Consider the following 14,953-nt stretch of genomic DNA (forward strand, 5'->3'; position numbering starts at 1 on the left):
TGAAGTAATTATTGGTTCACAATCTAACTGCACACTGAATTAGAACAATTTTTGAAACTTAGGAAAAATGTTGTCAATTTCAATGTCTTCTTTTTTTCTTTTTCTGTTTTGATCCCGATGTACGTCTAACGCGTCAACGGTGGCCAGTGTCCAACAGTCTGCCAGCTAATTTTTTTATTTAACTTTTTTTGCCAAAATTTTGGCTAAATATTTCAAAATTCAGCCTTTTTCATCCCAAAAATTACCCGAAATAGGCTGCTTTAGACCCCTTTGATAAAATTTACCGGAAGTACACAGCCAAAAGCAACTATCACAATATTGTTAAACTGCAAAGATAAAAGTTCTGTTTCCAATTTCTTAGAAAATTCTGAAAATAAAATTTTGCCGTTCTTTTTCTATTTTTGCTCTATGATTATCAAAAACGCAGCTTTCATTTTTGATCTTTTAACTACCAAATTATCTTGATCTACAATATCCGAATTCATTACATGTTCCTAATGAACAATTAGCAATAGCAAGGCTTGTTTTGGTACGGTCTTGGACTGATATAATCCAAAAATAGTTCGGATTGTAATATGTCGGTCTGTTTTATATATTTTTATATTCAGTAAAGAAAGCACAGTGCAAATCAAAACTCTGTGTTGATTGGTCTAATTGGCTTCATAAATAGTTCCAAATGAATTTAGCTAGTTCTTTTACTCGGACGATTTTGGCCGTTTTGACTTCTAAACAATTTTGCTTTTTAAATAAACAATGGATTATTGATCTTTACGACTATTTTTCTCCTAATTTGGTCAACTTGTAGCATAGTGGCAGCAAAAAAAGAGTGCATGTCCTTCATTTTATTTTCACTGAATAATTTTTTTTCGTTTTTAAGCGTTAAGATTTGGTTTTCTGGCTCTGATACTACTAGATTTCACAATTTTTTTTAATATTTAGGACTTGGCCCATTTATCAAGTATCTTTCTCTTTTCGTCACATTATCACAATATTGAAACTTCATGTATTACAAATTTGGCGTTCAAAATTAGGAACAAGTGAACATAAAGAAATCATTAAAGTTATGGATCATGCCTTTAACGGTTTCGACACCCGTTCTTGATAAACTTAATTGAATTTTTTTTACATTTGTCTTTAAGTGTCGTTTTCACTTTTTCTTTTTATTCGCATAAAAATTGCTGAAATTTGACAGGTCTCATTGGTTTTTATCAAGGAGTAAACGAGCCTATATTCTGATTTGAGGAGATAGCATACGGCTTTAATGACTTTCAAAACGGTTGCTTCCAAAAAAATCATTTCACTTTTGTTCTTTTGTCTATTTGTTACCTAGTCGCGTTTATTACATGTCACATATGACATAATTGTTTTTCGGGTAAAAACGCAAGTGCACAAAAAGTAATTTTTTAAAAGTTTTTTTAAAATCAATTTGATGGTTTCAACGCAGTTCATTCACAAAAAAACTAATTTTTCTTTTTGTCTAATTTTGACGCTCTTTTTGTAGACGTAAGACAACTGTGAATAATTACAGGTCTCAAGCGCTTCCTTTGGATGAACAAAAGAGCTTATTTAATTATAACTAATGGTTTATATAACTAATTATAACTAATTATAACTAATGGCTTTCATGACTATGAATATATATGCTTTCGAAAAATACAAAAGTATCACTTATTTTGCTCTTTTTTCTTTTTTATTTTGTCTACTTATTTCCTATTCTCATTAACGAGTGCTCTCATACCACTTTATTGGCAATCGAGACAGGGTCAAATGGCCATATTTTCAGCGCAAAGTATGCCTTTACGGCTTCGACAGCGTTCTCTCGCAAGTTTTAATTACAATTTCGTTTGTTGTCTCCATTTGATGTTCTTTTTGTAACCGCAGAAAAAAATTGAAGACAGACATAAAAAATCGAATGAATACAGGCCATTTCGCCTTATAGAGAATTATGTCATCATAAGAATGTTGGATGTTGTCAATTGCTATCTGATGGTTTCCATTACTTTGAAATTTTTAGTTTTCAAAAATTTAAGCCAATTTTTTTGTTTTTGCTGTTTTTTTGTTCTTTTTTGTCTAGTTGTTACCGAGCTTTATTTTTGAGTGGTCCCATTTCTTTCCTTCTGAAATACAAGTTGTTTTGTTGTGTTTTATTTTTATCTGACGCTATTTTGACTTTGCTGATATTTTTTTATTGTAAAAAAATGGAAATAAATTTTTGGATCAAATTAATTTTGGTTGTTATTTTTGTTTGATTTTCTTTTTCATCTTAAGTTGCTGTCTTAATAATACCTGATCTCATCAATCTAATGCGGCATTTTTTATTCCACTGAGCTTTCTGCGTTGGAGGCGATATTTTTGTTCATACACATTTTTTTTGAAAAATAATTTTTTTTTTTTTTTTTTTTGGGGGGGGGGGGGGGGGGGCAAAAATGCGGATGAGCGGAATCGAAATTTTATGTCGAAATTCAAATTACCGAGTCTCCTTGTTTTATAAATACATCGACGTATAGCCCTGTACAATTGACATATTTGGAAGTAAATCGTGCTGAAGAAGATGAACAGCAGCTGTTCAGACACACAACAGAAGTTTGTGAAAAATATGGTTAGAACTTCAATCAAATGGTTGAGTACATTTTGTTGCATATCTTTGTGTGGCAGACGCTTAGAAAATGAGACCCGTTTAGTCTGCAATGATTTGAACTGTTTTTGTGCTTCTTTACTAGAAGTGCACTCTAATATTACGGGGTAAAAGCATCACTAAATTTACGGGGTTTCCTAAACGTTAAGATCACTAGCAATTTTTTCAATAGCAGTATCTTGAAAGAAGAATTAAAGAAAAAGATCGTTTGAGATGAACAATTATTGAATAAACTGGGTCACACGCTTTTTGGGCGAATTGTTGGAACACCGGAACAAACAAAATGTGTAATTCGTGTTTCAATTGCTTCATTCTGTTTTTCCATACAATTAGATAAAAAACAATCAATTGTTAGCTGTTAAACGCCCCACCCAATTATATTCAAGTAAAAAAAAATCTGCAAATTTTCATTCTTCCACCAAGGTTTCGTCACAGTTTTTGCGGACAAATTTTAGACTGCATATCTTGCACCAGAAATATAACCTGCTTTGGTAAATCTGTTTTCATGAATGACATCAGTTCACCGGAAACCCAAACGCACATCTGGTCCGATGCGAAGTATAAAGGTACAAAGGCTGCAAGTTTTAGTAACAGTAGGGCCATATAAACCCCTGATGACTTTAATTACACTTTGAAAAAAAATTGGACATAAAAAACTGGATGATGTTGTTATTAGCTGTTTCTTTGAAGTTTCTGTCAAATAGTTGCTTGTATCTAATAATAATCTTTAACTTTGAAAACGGTTAAAAAACAGCGGTTGAAGACAAAATATCCAACATTTTTTAGCCAAATTTTGAAGCAGAAGCGTTTTAATAAATATTATATAGTCTGTCCCATAAAGTTGAAAAAAGCGAACGTTCGAAAACGCCAAAAACAGGCAATTGAGCATCAATGTGGTCATTTGAATGTCAACGTTCATCAAGCTTTCACATAAATTTTTTCTTCATGTTTCAAAATTGAACTTTGAACCTTGAAATCCGTCCAGTGGCTTTTGAAACGTTTGCTTAATTCAACTTTATGGGACACGCTATAGTAAATGGACAACTAATAGACACCGACAGAGGGACGAATAATTTCAAATGAAGTGAGATGGAGCCTTCAGAATTAATTCTCAACCAACTGGCTAATGGTCTATTAATGGTTGTTTTTTTTGAAGAAAACTATTTTGTGCTGTATAATAAGTTGGTTATCTGAATGCTTTAAGTGAGTTTTTATCAGGGAAAACGAAACAATTTCTGGTAAAAAAAAGAGCAATTACTGTTTTTAACGTTGTAGTTTTTTTTAAGTTTCATTAGTAACGGGTTTCAGTATTGAGTATTGTCTTGAAAGATTAAGTTCTTTTTTCTTATCAAGTCAGGCAGCCTTGTTATATGACAGAACTAAAAATTAACTTGCGCAAGTTTAGCCAAACAAGAGCCGCTGAACTGAAAAAGGGACTTGGAAGTCAATTTTTCCCCGAACAAAACTATTGTCTCTCAAAAGAGTTCAAAAGCAAGTACTGTTATCGTGGTGAAACCGATAAAAGAGCTTTTGCTGAAATTTAATATCCACGGCTGTATCTTCAAGTTTGCCTTAGCAGGAAATTGAAAATTTTTAGCTTTAAGATTTTATTTTACAATATTCCAGATTAAAAATATTTTTTAAAAAAAAACTGTCGTTTCTACTGTTTTCGATTGATTTTTAGGAAAACGAGCAAAAGTCTCTTAAAATGGGCATAATGGGCCGCCTCCGCAAATAAGCCGTAAGTGATACAAAAACTCTCATCACAGAATCATACGCCAATAACTCGTATTATGACTGATAAGTCTGAGCAGAGAAAAATTTTTGTAGACAATGAAGGCTCTACGATTCGTAAATCATTATAGTAATTGTAATTAAGATACTAGACCGTTTCGAAATCAGATTAGATTCTGTAATTATCTGTGCTGCTAAAATACTTTGACCATAATCAAAGCCAGCAGCTATGGCTAGAGAGAAATTACTTTATACGTACAAACAAGGTTCTCTGTTCAACTGAACTGAGAACAAGTTAGAAAAAGATAAACTAATCGAAGCCGGCACTTCTCAGTTTAAACTGATCGCAAGAACGCATGTGACCTATAATGTTAAAATCTGCTTTTTTTCAGCGGTTATCAAATAGAAAACCCAGTTTATTGCAACCAGAGAAGGATGAGGACCAAGAAAGGGAAACATGTAATTCGCAGTTATATAATCGGTTAATCAACCAAAGCTCATTTATAGGTAGTGATGGATATTGTCAATGACGTTAGGTAGGCCTCGACATAGTCGTTTGGAAGCAGGGTGCTTACAACGAAGAACTGTACTGACATTTAACTGTTGCAGTTCAAGCCCTCTACAAATTCCAAAAGCCCACGCAATCATTCTCAAGCAGATTTTTAATGTCTTGAACTGACAAATTTTGGATGTTGCTCTGATTTGGGTATTCTAGGGCAACTTTTAGTATCCTGCTCTGATCAAGTACTTCTTGGTAGACTTCCGATAAATGTTGAGCAACTTTTACCTGGCGTACTGCAAAGATGTTCTATCGGTATTCTCCTTTTTTTTCAATTCAACATAAAATATTGTTCAATCAAAATAAATTTTTCGTCTATCATTCTTTTTGTCAATTGCACTTCCATCTTGAAAATCATAGTTGCCAGTAGTCAAGAACAGTTTGCGGATTGTATTTTTTAATTTGTGGCCTGATTGCTGTGATCGCCTGAAAAAATCGATTAGTTTGTCGTTGAACCTGAGAAACCAAGAACCTCTTGATTTCTTCATAGCAAACCGGAATATCACATAGTTCTTCATTCAGGAAATCAATCTATGAGAAAGAACGAAATATGATGCAGATAAGTCGACTCTAAGTTGAAATTTAAGCATTTTTTAAGGTAGAGGAACTAGGATAGTCTGAATCGGCTTTTTGTCTACGAAATCAAGATTGTAAAACCACCTCTCTGTTACTGTAGATAATACGCTGAGCATTTAATGTTCATCGTATACTTCCACTTTCTGTTCTCATCAAAATCAATTGTAGGCTGCAAAATTTTCTCTCAAAATTCTTCTGAAAAGAATGATACCAGGAGTGATTAAGTGATTTTTTTATAAAATGCTTCTTGAGTCATATGTTTGTGAACTGTTTACTAGTTGTCAAAACAAACTTTTCCGTGATGAACGAAGAAATTAGAGAAATATAAGCGTGTACCGATAAGAACTTTGAGGTACACTTTATTCGACAATAAAGTTAAAAGAACATGCCGAGCGGCGAAATGAGAAAACTTTCGACAGAAATATCACGAAATCAAAAACTTCGTAGCCAACACTTCAAGAAAAAGCCGCAAAAGCGTCCAAGAATTCACTGGCAATATCGAGGAACATCGCCCGGATCAGTGGCCTTGAAGACTAACGAAGGACAGAAACCTTTTTTATCGGAAAGAAATTATTAGCAAGAATACATAGCTAACCTGGTTGCGGATAGGGGACGTATCTAAGATACAGTAACTTTCCAAGGCAATCTCACGGCTTGAAAGGACCTGGCTTCGAAGACCAGAAAACAATATCCAATCAATGGTAGCAGGAAGGTTCCATATCAATAAATATCAGAACGTCCATCTTCATTCTTCCGCCGAAGTCTCCAAAAAATTAATGGAATGCAAAAACCACAGATGCATTAGTCTAATGAGCAAAAAACTAAACAGTCTTTGAATGTGCTAGTGCGACGAACGCAAATCATGGTCCGCGCAGAAATCAACAAGAACCGGTTCATTTTCATGCCTGACAAAGGAACCCTCAACGCCAATCTTCTAATTAGAATGCTCTGCAAAAAATGTTGGATATAAAACACGAAATTAACTGCGGTTTTGTTGACTTTTGATAAAGCTTTTGATAAAGTTCAACATAACATACTCTTTGAAATCCTAATTGATACGAATGGAAATAAAGACAAAGAAAAATAAAATCGTTAAAATGAGTGATGAGGAAAAAATTTGAAGTCTCTATTAGTGGTGACTAACTCAAGAATGTGGATTCCTTTAAAAAAATAACTTCGGATAGATGCTGCACCAAAAACCTATCCACTTGAATCACAATTGCTAAATCAGCCTTCGTTTCGATGAAAAGTGTTCTGTCCGATATCGAGATGCCGTTCCCTCTCCTTGTTTTTGACTAGGAATCATGAACCCTTACAAAAAGTCACAGAGCGATAGTCGAAGCTGCGGAAATGTGTTTCCTAAGAGGAATGGAGAGGATAACTTCGGCAACTATAAAAACTTACATGAAAGTCCTTAATAAGATGATCAGCCAATCGAGAAGCTATAATATTGGGAAACAAACTCGTGGATGGCAGATGCAGAGTTTGACGGGCTCCGATTCGACGTATAAAGTGTTTGAGCGAATGCTCAAAAAAGACGCATGATTGCCGATGCTCGCCGATGATCCACTGATATTGCACAGGAAGAAGGAGATTTAATGGATGCTTTATGGTTTGGAGACAGTTTTTAGATCTTCCAAAATAATAGTGCATTGAACTCTGACAGTTCAGATCAATAACAAAACTCAGTTGATAATCATCCATATAGAAACAAATGTAGAATTTACGTTGCCTAACGACAGACAAGTAACATTATCTTTGAACAAAAACCTCGCTGGCTAAATAAGGAAAAAAGGTAGTGAAGTTGAGGAAAATTTACTCCAATTACCTTTTCGTTTTTCGGTCTCTTCAATTCAATTTAGTTTCATGCTTTATGATATTAGATGGCTGCCTTACACAAATCTAATACGACTTTTTTTCCTAGCTCCTACTAAAGTCTGTTGAGGCAGTCATGAATAATCACCAATCTATTTATGCATGTGTACCCACGGACATTTTAGTTAAATAATGAATAGTGTTTTTCTTTGGGTGAATTATGAGATAGGTGTCTCTACCCATAACGTATGCAAAGAGTGCTAGAAAAATAATAAGTTTTTCTGAATCGTTCGCGAGATCTGAAATAGAAATGGTGTTTTGCTCTACCACAGTTGTCAAAATCTTCCTACCTGGGATCCGTTATTTATCATAAAATCTTTTTTGACTCTTTGCTTTAATTCGCAGGGACAAGTTTATTTTTAACTGACGAAAATATAAGTGTAGGTAAATAATTGAACACACAAAATAAAATCAGCATACAAAATGCTTTTTCAATGGATGCTAAACTGCTGGAAGGTGCCTGTGGATAAACCATCTTTTAGCTTCAGCAACGTTTGTACTCAGAAGTTGTCAACTATTTCACAAATATACTTTTCTGGTGCACCTTCCCGCAATAGTTGACAGTTTTGTTCCTCTATTCCTATTAAATTTTGTCAATAGATTTTTTTGAAAGATTGACAATGAACTGTGCAATTCTTTATCTATATACTTATGAAAAATTGAAAACCTTCGTGAACTGCAATGCAAAGAAAAAAAGAGCCCTGTGAAGTTATGATAATTATTTTTAAAAATAATGGAGCGATTGTATAGCAAGATGAACAGCGAAGCTTCTAATAATCGCACAATTCTTTTTAATGAAATTATTGTTTTGCTTTTTTCTTCGTTTTGTCGGGAAAAAAACCAAGATATTGGGGTTGGTGAGATAGAGAGCGAAAACTTGAAGTCTGTTGAAATTGTTAATATAATACGATGGATTTCTCTCAGTGAACGGGTAATCACCATTATTGTTTAATAAATGAGCTTTTGAAAAAAGAGGTGGGCAACGATTGCATATATTTTTTTTATATGTGCGTTCAATGATATGTTTCTGACAAACATCTTATAAAGTTTCTCAAAAAAACCTTTCTGTTACTTTCTATATTGGCTTTTACCTAGAAAATCTAATATCAGTTTTTTGCTCAGGTGACCTCAAAACCAAAAAAACTTTGTTTTTTGATTTCTGTTATGTTCTGAAATTTTATGATTTCACCCGAATGTTAAAATTAGACTCTTGTTTGCAACGTTCTTATGGCGAAAAACTTTTTCTGACACAAAATTCCAAACAAACTCTTCCGAAAGACAATTTTGCAGGGACTTAGCAAAAAAGTGATACTTAGACCAACTGTTTTTTTTTACTTAAGAAAAATTAATTTTAATCTGTAAACTTCGAAGTTTTTAATTTGTACTTCTGAATATCTGTACAGTATATGATTTTTTTTTCTATTCTGAACTTACCTCGCAGAGTACTTCAGTCCTGAATCATAGTCTGAATCATATTATGGTTCATGGCAATTTGACTCTGATTTTAATATGATTCATATTAGGTTCACGTCAGTATAGAGCATGATCATGGTATTTTTTTTCTCCGATTGTTGGCCTGATTTTGCTCTAATCAGCATAAAATAATAGTCGGTGTACACAATATACCAAACGCGCAATGTGCTGTTTTTACTGTAACGGGGGAGGGGTTGCCATACGTTATATAACCACTTATCTACGGGGTGTGGTATACTGGCAACTAAGGGGGGGGGGGTGAGACTCCAAATCCGATATAGCATAATTGTGAATAATCACGGACTATATTGGGTTCTTTATAGAGACTGTGTTGTGTTTGGCTATGTACTGACTTTATTGCGGTCAATATATGGACTATATTTAGCGTCTTCATAGAATGAGATCAGCGGAACACGGTTAACAACATTTAACTCGATTTTGTACAACAAGGACACTTTGATTCTCAAATTAAGAGAGTTATGCTGTTTTTTACCTAATTTTAAACTTGGATGTACATTTTATTGTTCAACTATTCGTTTAGGTTTTGCCTCGTTCTCTATCTTGTGCTTGACAATTTTGTTTTAGCTTGCTTCCAACTACATCAATGTTTTGATACAGTTTTTGAGGTTAATTTTTTTTTTAAAAAAATAAGTGATGGATTCTTGGGTGCCCAGCTTTAAAGATCAAATGAAGTCAACACTGACGACTCAGGACTTAATATATTTTTCAATGTAAGAGATTTTTTATGTCAGTGCGCCGGTTGATTAGGTTCTCTATGATACGGCTTAAAAATTTCCCCTGTTGACCAGACCGATCAAAAACGTTCAAATTATTATGGGAAATGATTGTTTTTGATTGCTATCGACCATTTTCAAAACGACCATTATGAAAATTACGACCATCATCAAAATAGCTCACCATCTTCAGTCAAATCTGAAGACGTTCTCTCAAAATGAAGTAGGAATATTGGCCTTGGAAATTAAAAACAAATCCTTTTGTAAGAAGGGCTCAAATTACAAAAACCTTAGGATGCCTACGCTTCGTGGAGATCGCGTATTCATTGTAGAAATTGAACGCAGAATTGCCTTGATAAAATAAAATATACGCGCGATCACTTGAAAAAGATCGCAGAGCATAAAATAACAAACAAATAAAAATGGTCTTTGTTCTGGCTAACATTTATGTCCTGTTTGATATCTTAGTTTTATTGCCTTTGATCGAATCCTTATGCTATCTTACTGTTGATACGCCAGCTGATTTTAAAGCAGCGTATCTTTTTGAGTGAACGTTTCAGTTTTCAAACTGGAACTAGTCTATTTCTATTTGTATAGTTACTCATTACTGTTGTTTCATTTCTTGTATTTGATGTCTGGTTTCTGAAGAAATTGTCCACACCAATGGTGCTGCTAATTTCCATTGACAGATTGCTAGAGGAGAGTTTGCTCTAAAACGAAATTTTAATACTTTACATAGGAGAAGACACAAATTGAAAATGTTAGTTAAATTTTGGTGATATCTACGCGGGAGTTTGAGGAGGAGGATAATTGTGAGTGGTTTTTGCAGTCATCACAATTTGCAAATTGCTCTGACTAAATTTTATGTCCTCTATCCGAAATGTCATGTATTTAATTGTGTAAATTGGGTATATATTTTTGTAACTAAATACCGCAGGCACATATTCTCATAACTATCGCATCTAAATCATTAGTTTTCCTATTCAGAGTTTAGTCCATTTTCTTAGAGTAATCTCTTCAAGATGCTCAGATTTGTGAATGCTCACATTTTTCTTTGCCTTTGTTATGCGGGTTTGTTAGTCTTCGTGTACTTTTTTAATTTGGCGACTTTCAAGAGCCAACCTAGCAATCTTTTTGCTGCAATCATTATAGAAAATAGATAGAAATAATTCTATATGTTTAAAAAACTAGTTTTTACGGTTACCACTCAACTTAATAGAAGAAGAATTATTTTCTCATTAAAAGTATTAACATCAAATAATTAGCAAAAAATAAACACACACAGATAGGACAGATAATGGAGCAATAATGCTCACTAGAATTCTGCCCTAAGGAACCTCATGAAATACTAATACCTAGCGTTTGCGATTATCAAGGTATGGGCACTAATCATAATAAACAATTGATGGAATAAAATTTGATAATGAAAGAAATTGAAGAAACATATTAGCAAAACTAAATTTAAACATGAAAAATATATTCAACAGGAGAAAACACCCCGCATTTGGAACCAGTAGGAGGAACCAAACGCTGCCTCGCTTTGTTGAAAATTTGTAAAATAAAAATTAAAAAAATAAACTGTTTTTTTAATTAAAAAATCCCATGTCCGAAAACATATTTTACACTCGACAATTTGGCACCTTGACTCCAGAACTGAAACCTCGGCACTAGCAAAGCTAGCGACGCAACAAATTAATATTGAGTTCTGAGCTGCTGCTATTCAAAAGTAATACCGACAAGTTCCCGGCTACCTAATATGTTATTATCCCGTATTTTATGAACAAAGCATTGGAAATTAGATTGATTCAATAGTATTCGTTGGTAGTGAAGATCATAAGCTACTAATGAATTGTAAAGTTTGGCACCTCTGTAAGAAATAGATAGTCTTTGAAACAGTGTATTTTTTATTGAACAATTGACAGACATTTCTCTGACCTTCTTGTTGTACGCAGCTGCGACCTATGCTGATAAATAATATTTAAATGCAAACCAGAAACCAATCGTAATACAAACTTAAGATGTTCATAAGCATAAAACTGATGAAGAGTCAAGATGCTATTTGACTCCAAGAATTTTTGGACACTGTCGTCGTTTTTCGTGAAAGAAACCAGTCTAATTATCTAATTTTGCAGACTAAAAAGAGGTTTCAGCAAATTTGGACGTTGATCCGTAGATGAACAAACCATATTGAATGAGTGGCTTGATATTTGTTTGATAGTAGGGTATTAAAAGCTTCCTAAGAACATAATGTCTTAACTTATTTACTTTTCTAAAAAGCACCCGTAACTTTTTGCGCACAGAAGCAAATTATATGATAATCAAATTAAGCCTATTGTCTATATTTATACAAAGATACCTAACATAGAAAGAAGGTTGAAGGGATAAGGCACCAAACTTAAGCAACTTAGTGGTTGATGAACACTGTTTTTTTTCATTATGAGATAGTTTAATATTTAACAACCATTGACTGACGGAGCTGAAATTTTTCTCAAGAGAGGCCAAGTCACAGGCCATGCCACTTATATTTGTATCATCTGCAAGAACAAACACTTCACTGACACTACAAAAGCTAGGTAAATCGTTAACACAGACGAAAAATAAAAGAGAACAAAGAATAGATCCTTGAGGTACACCACATGAAACCAGTTCGAAACTCGAAAAAACCCGTTCACTTTAATACAGTGCTGTCAATTCTATAAACAACGTTGCATTCAATTCAAACAGGACACCCAAACCTTATGATTGGAAACTATTAAGAAGAACTGAATGATCAACGGGGTCAAAGGCTGTTTTAAGATCTAGTAAAACAGAGAGCGACTCCTGATTAAGACTAAAGAACCTAATTTTTTCAACAGATGACTCAATAGCATCGAAGGTACTTTGTTTCCTGCAGAAACCGTACTGACTAACATGAATAAAGCCAATTGTTTCCCGATAATCATAAACTCTATTGTGAATTATCTTTTTGAATATCTTACTCCCAACTACAAGTAATGAAATTGGACGACAGTTCAAACAATCAGGTTAATCTCCAGACTTTCAGTTGGAGCCCCGCTTTAACCCTGCTTTTAATTAAAAAATGTATCAATACTGTCAATTTAAGCACAAATACATGCCGACAAATCTTAACCAATTGACAGCTTACAACATAAAGGCCAAAAAAGCACTTTCTATTCAAAAAAATTGATGACATTGAGGACTTCAACTTCGTTAGTGGGATATAACCACACACTTCGGTCACTTTCATTATCCATTCAGACAAGCGAGAAGATCACAAAAATTTTGCTCGAATCTTCTCACAAATCATGGCGAAATACTCATTAAATGTGTCCGCAATGACATGTGGGTCGGAGTTTTCTATTCCGTCCATTTTTTGCTTCCTATAGGAATACTAGTCTTATACCTCCCCTTTAATTCCTTTAAAAGCTTAAGAGTTTGTCTCGAGTCACCAAAACAATTTCGAAAAATTGGGTGCTTTTACTTCTTTTTTAAACTCTAAAGCGAAGGTGTTTCAACTTTTTTGGTGTGAATCGGATTTTGACGTTTTTCATATCTTTTGTGTTTTATTGCGTTTTATTATAAGATTAACAATCTAATTTGACAACTATAGGGTTCTTTTGATTTTACAGGCAGAATTTTGGATGGTTACTAAACGGGCATAAACCTCTAATACCAAGCGAAAATTTTCTTGAAGCTTATCATATAGTGTTAGCATTGTTGTCAAATGATACCTTATATTGTTCTGTTTCCAGATCCTTTACAAAGCTATTTATCTCCACATTTGTGTGAAGAATGGATGTATCTCTATAATATGACTCTAATTCATGGGATGTATCGGATAGGACCTGCAAAGTCAGGCCAATTGAGTAGTGGTCCAAAAAAGAACTTAAAAAAGTCTGACAGCTGAAGTAATTTGCAGTTTTAACAATATAAAGATCTATTAGAGAATCGTATCCGTTTGAATAGTACGTCTCCTCAGAGTTATCAATCACAAATCGATTTGTAGCTGTGATATCCAAGTTTCTTTAAGATAAGCTCTTGCATTTAGAAAGGGTAATATTCATGTCCCTGAACACAATCAAATTGTGATTTCTGTTGCAATTTTCCTCAAGAAGTGTTATTTCCAAATTTTCAGCAATTCAATTTTGTTATTCCTAGGTGGTTGGTTCAACATTTAAAAAACCAGCTTCCTTCCATATGCTTGCAGTTGGACCAACAAGCATTCCATTATATCATAAGAAATGGTTTTAACAAGTTAGATGTCATTCCTAAATTGCAGCATCACACATCCTCCTGTAGCACCTCTCGGCTTAGAAATGATGGTCTTAAGACCCTTAAGTTTGAATGACGCGCTATCATCATCGTCATTTAACCATGTTTTTGTTGAACATATTATAGATGGTGGTCACTCGAGACTACATACTAGAACCTCCAGTTCCATGAAATGTTTACGCAAAGAACCGACATTTTAAGTTAGAAAGTTGATGCAATTTGTAGACAGATATTTTTTCGATGATACTCGATTTTGTTGCTATTTACGAGAGATTTGAAAACAACATTCAACATCTTCCATGCTGTAGCCGAACGCAATTCCGCCTTCGAACAATCAACGAAAAAATTAATTGCCAACTTGTCTTTCCATTTGTAGAATATTGTACCTTCCTTTGTCCACGCAGTGTTGATACCAACAACACTTTTCACCAAACTAAGGAATTTGGAACGGGGCTGCGTCAAGTCATGAAAGAGTCTAATACTCTTTAAATCCTCACTCTCCACCAGATTTTCCTTCTTTTTTTAGTATGTCGAACTTCTTCACCCTTCCTGAAAATCTTGCAAGGATTGGCTTACCTCCTCGTTTGCTCGGTAATTTTTGGGAAATTGATACATCTCTTCCATGAACAATGGTTTCATTTAAATTTCCCAGCTCGACAACTTCTCTTTAAAGTCTCAGCGTCCTCCGGAATACCTTGTCCTCTTTCATTAATTTTCATCTCTTCTTTGACTCCAAATCTCATTATATTATTCTTCTTGTTGCAACTTTCAAGCGATTTAGCTTCCGATAGTGTTTTCGAATTAGTTGACAACTCCGAATTTTGTAACTCTTAAAGCATCTCACTATATATTTCTTCCCTAACCTCCTTCTTCACTTCCGTCAAATCTTCTGACATCATTTCTTTAACTGAGGTTTGATTTTGATTTTTCTGCTCTGAAATCAATTGAGGTACCATTTCTTTACGTCATCTGTCAATAGATTGCTGATATTTTCTGAAAGTTCTCTTTGCAATTTCTCCTCCAGTGGGCTCAGAACGGAACATGCTCTTTTGTTGTCCTTTTTGCGATTGGTGTCATGGTCGCTGATTGCATAAT

At 34.1% G+C, this 14,953-nt stretch overlaps 1 protein-coding gene across 1 annotated transcript in view; it reads left to right on the forward strand.

Annotated features, from left to right (window-relative positions):
• The first annotated feature begins 2,514 nt into the window (after positions 1 to 2,514).
• Positions 2,515 to 14,953, forward strand: part of LOC142339885 (arrestin domain-containing protein 3-like) — an 88,606-nt gene continuing 76,167 nt past the window's right edge. The window contains exon 1 of the mRNA XM_075390208.1: positions 2,515 to 2,599. The gene's annotated coding sequence lies outside the window, so the exon portion shown is untranslated. The remainder of the gene's footprint in view (positions 2,600 to 14,953) is intronic.

The sequence above is a fragment of the Convolutriloba macropyga genome, chromosome 5, assembly GCF_964194025.1.
Source record: "Convolutriloba macropyga chromosome 5, txConMacr16.3, whole genome shotgun sequence".
In the NCBI taxonomy this organism is placed as follows: domain Eukaryota; kingdom Metazoa; phylum Xenacoelomorpha; order Acoela; family Convolutidae; genus Convolutriloba; species Convolutriloba macropyga.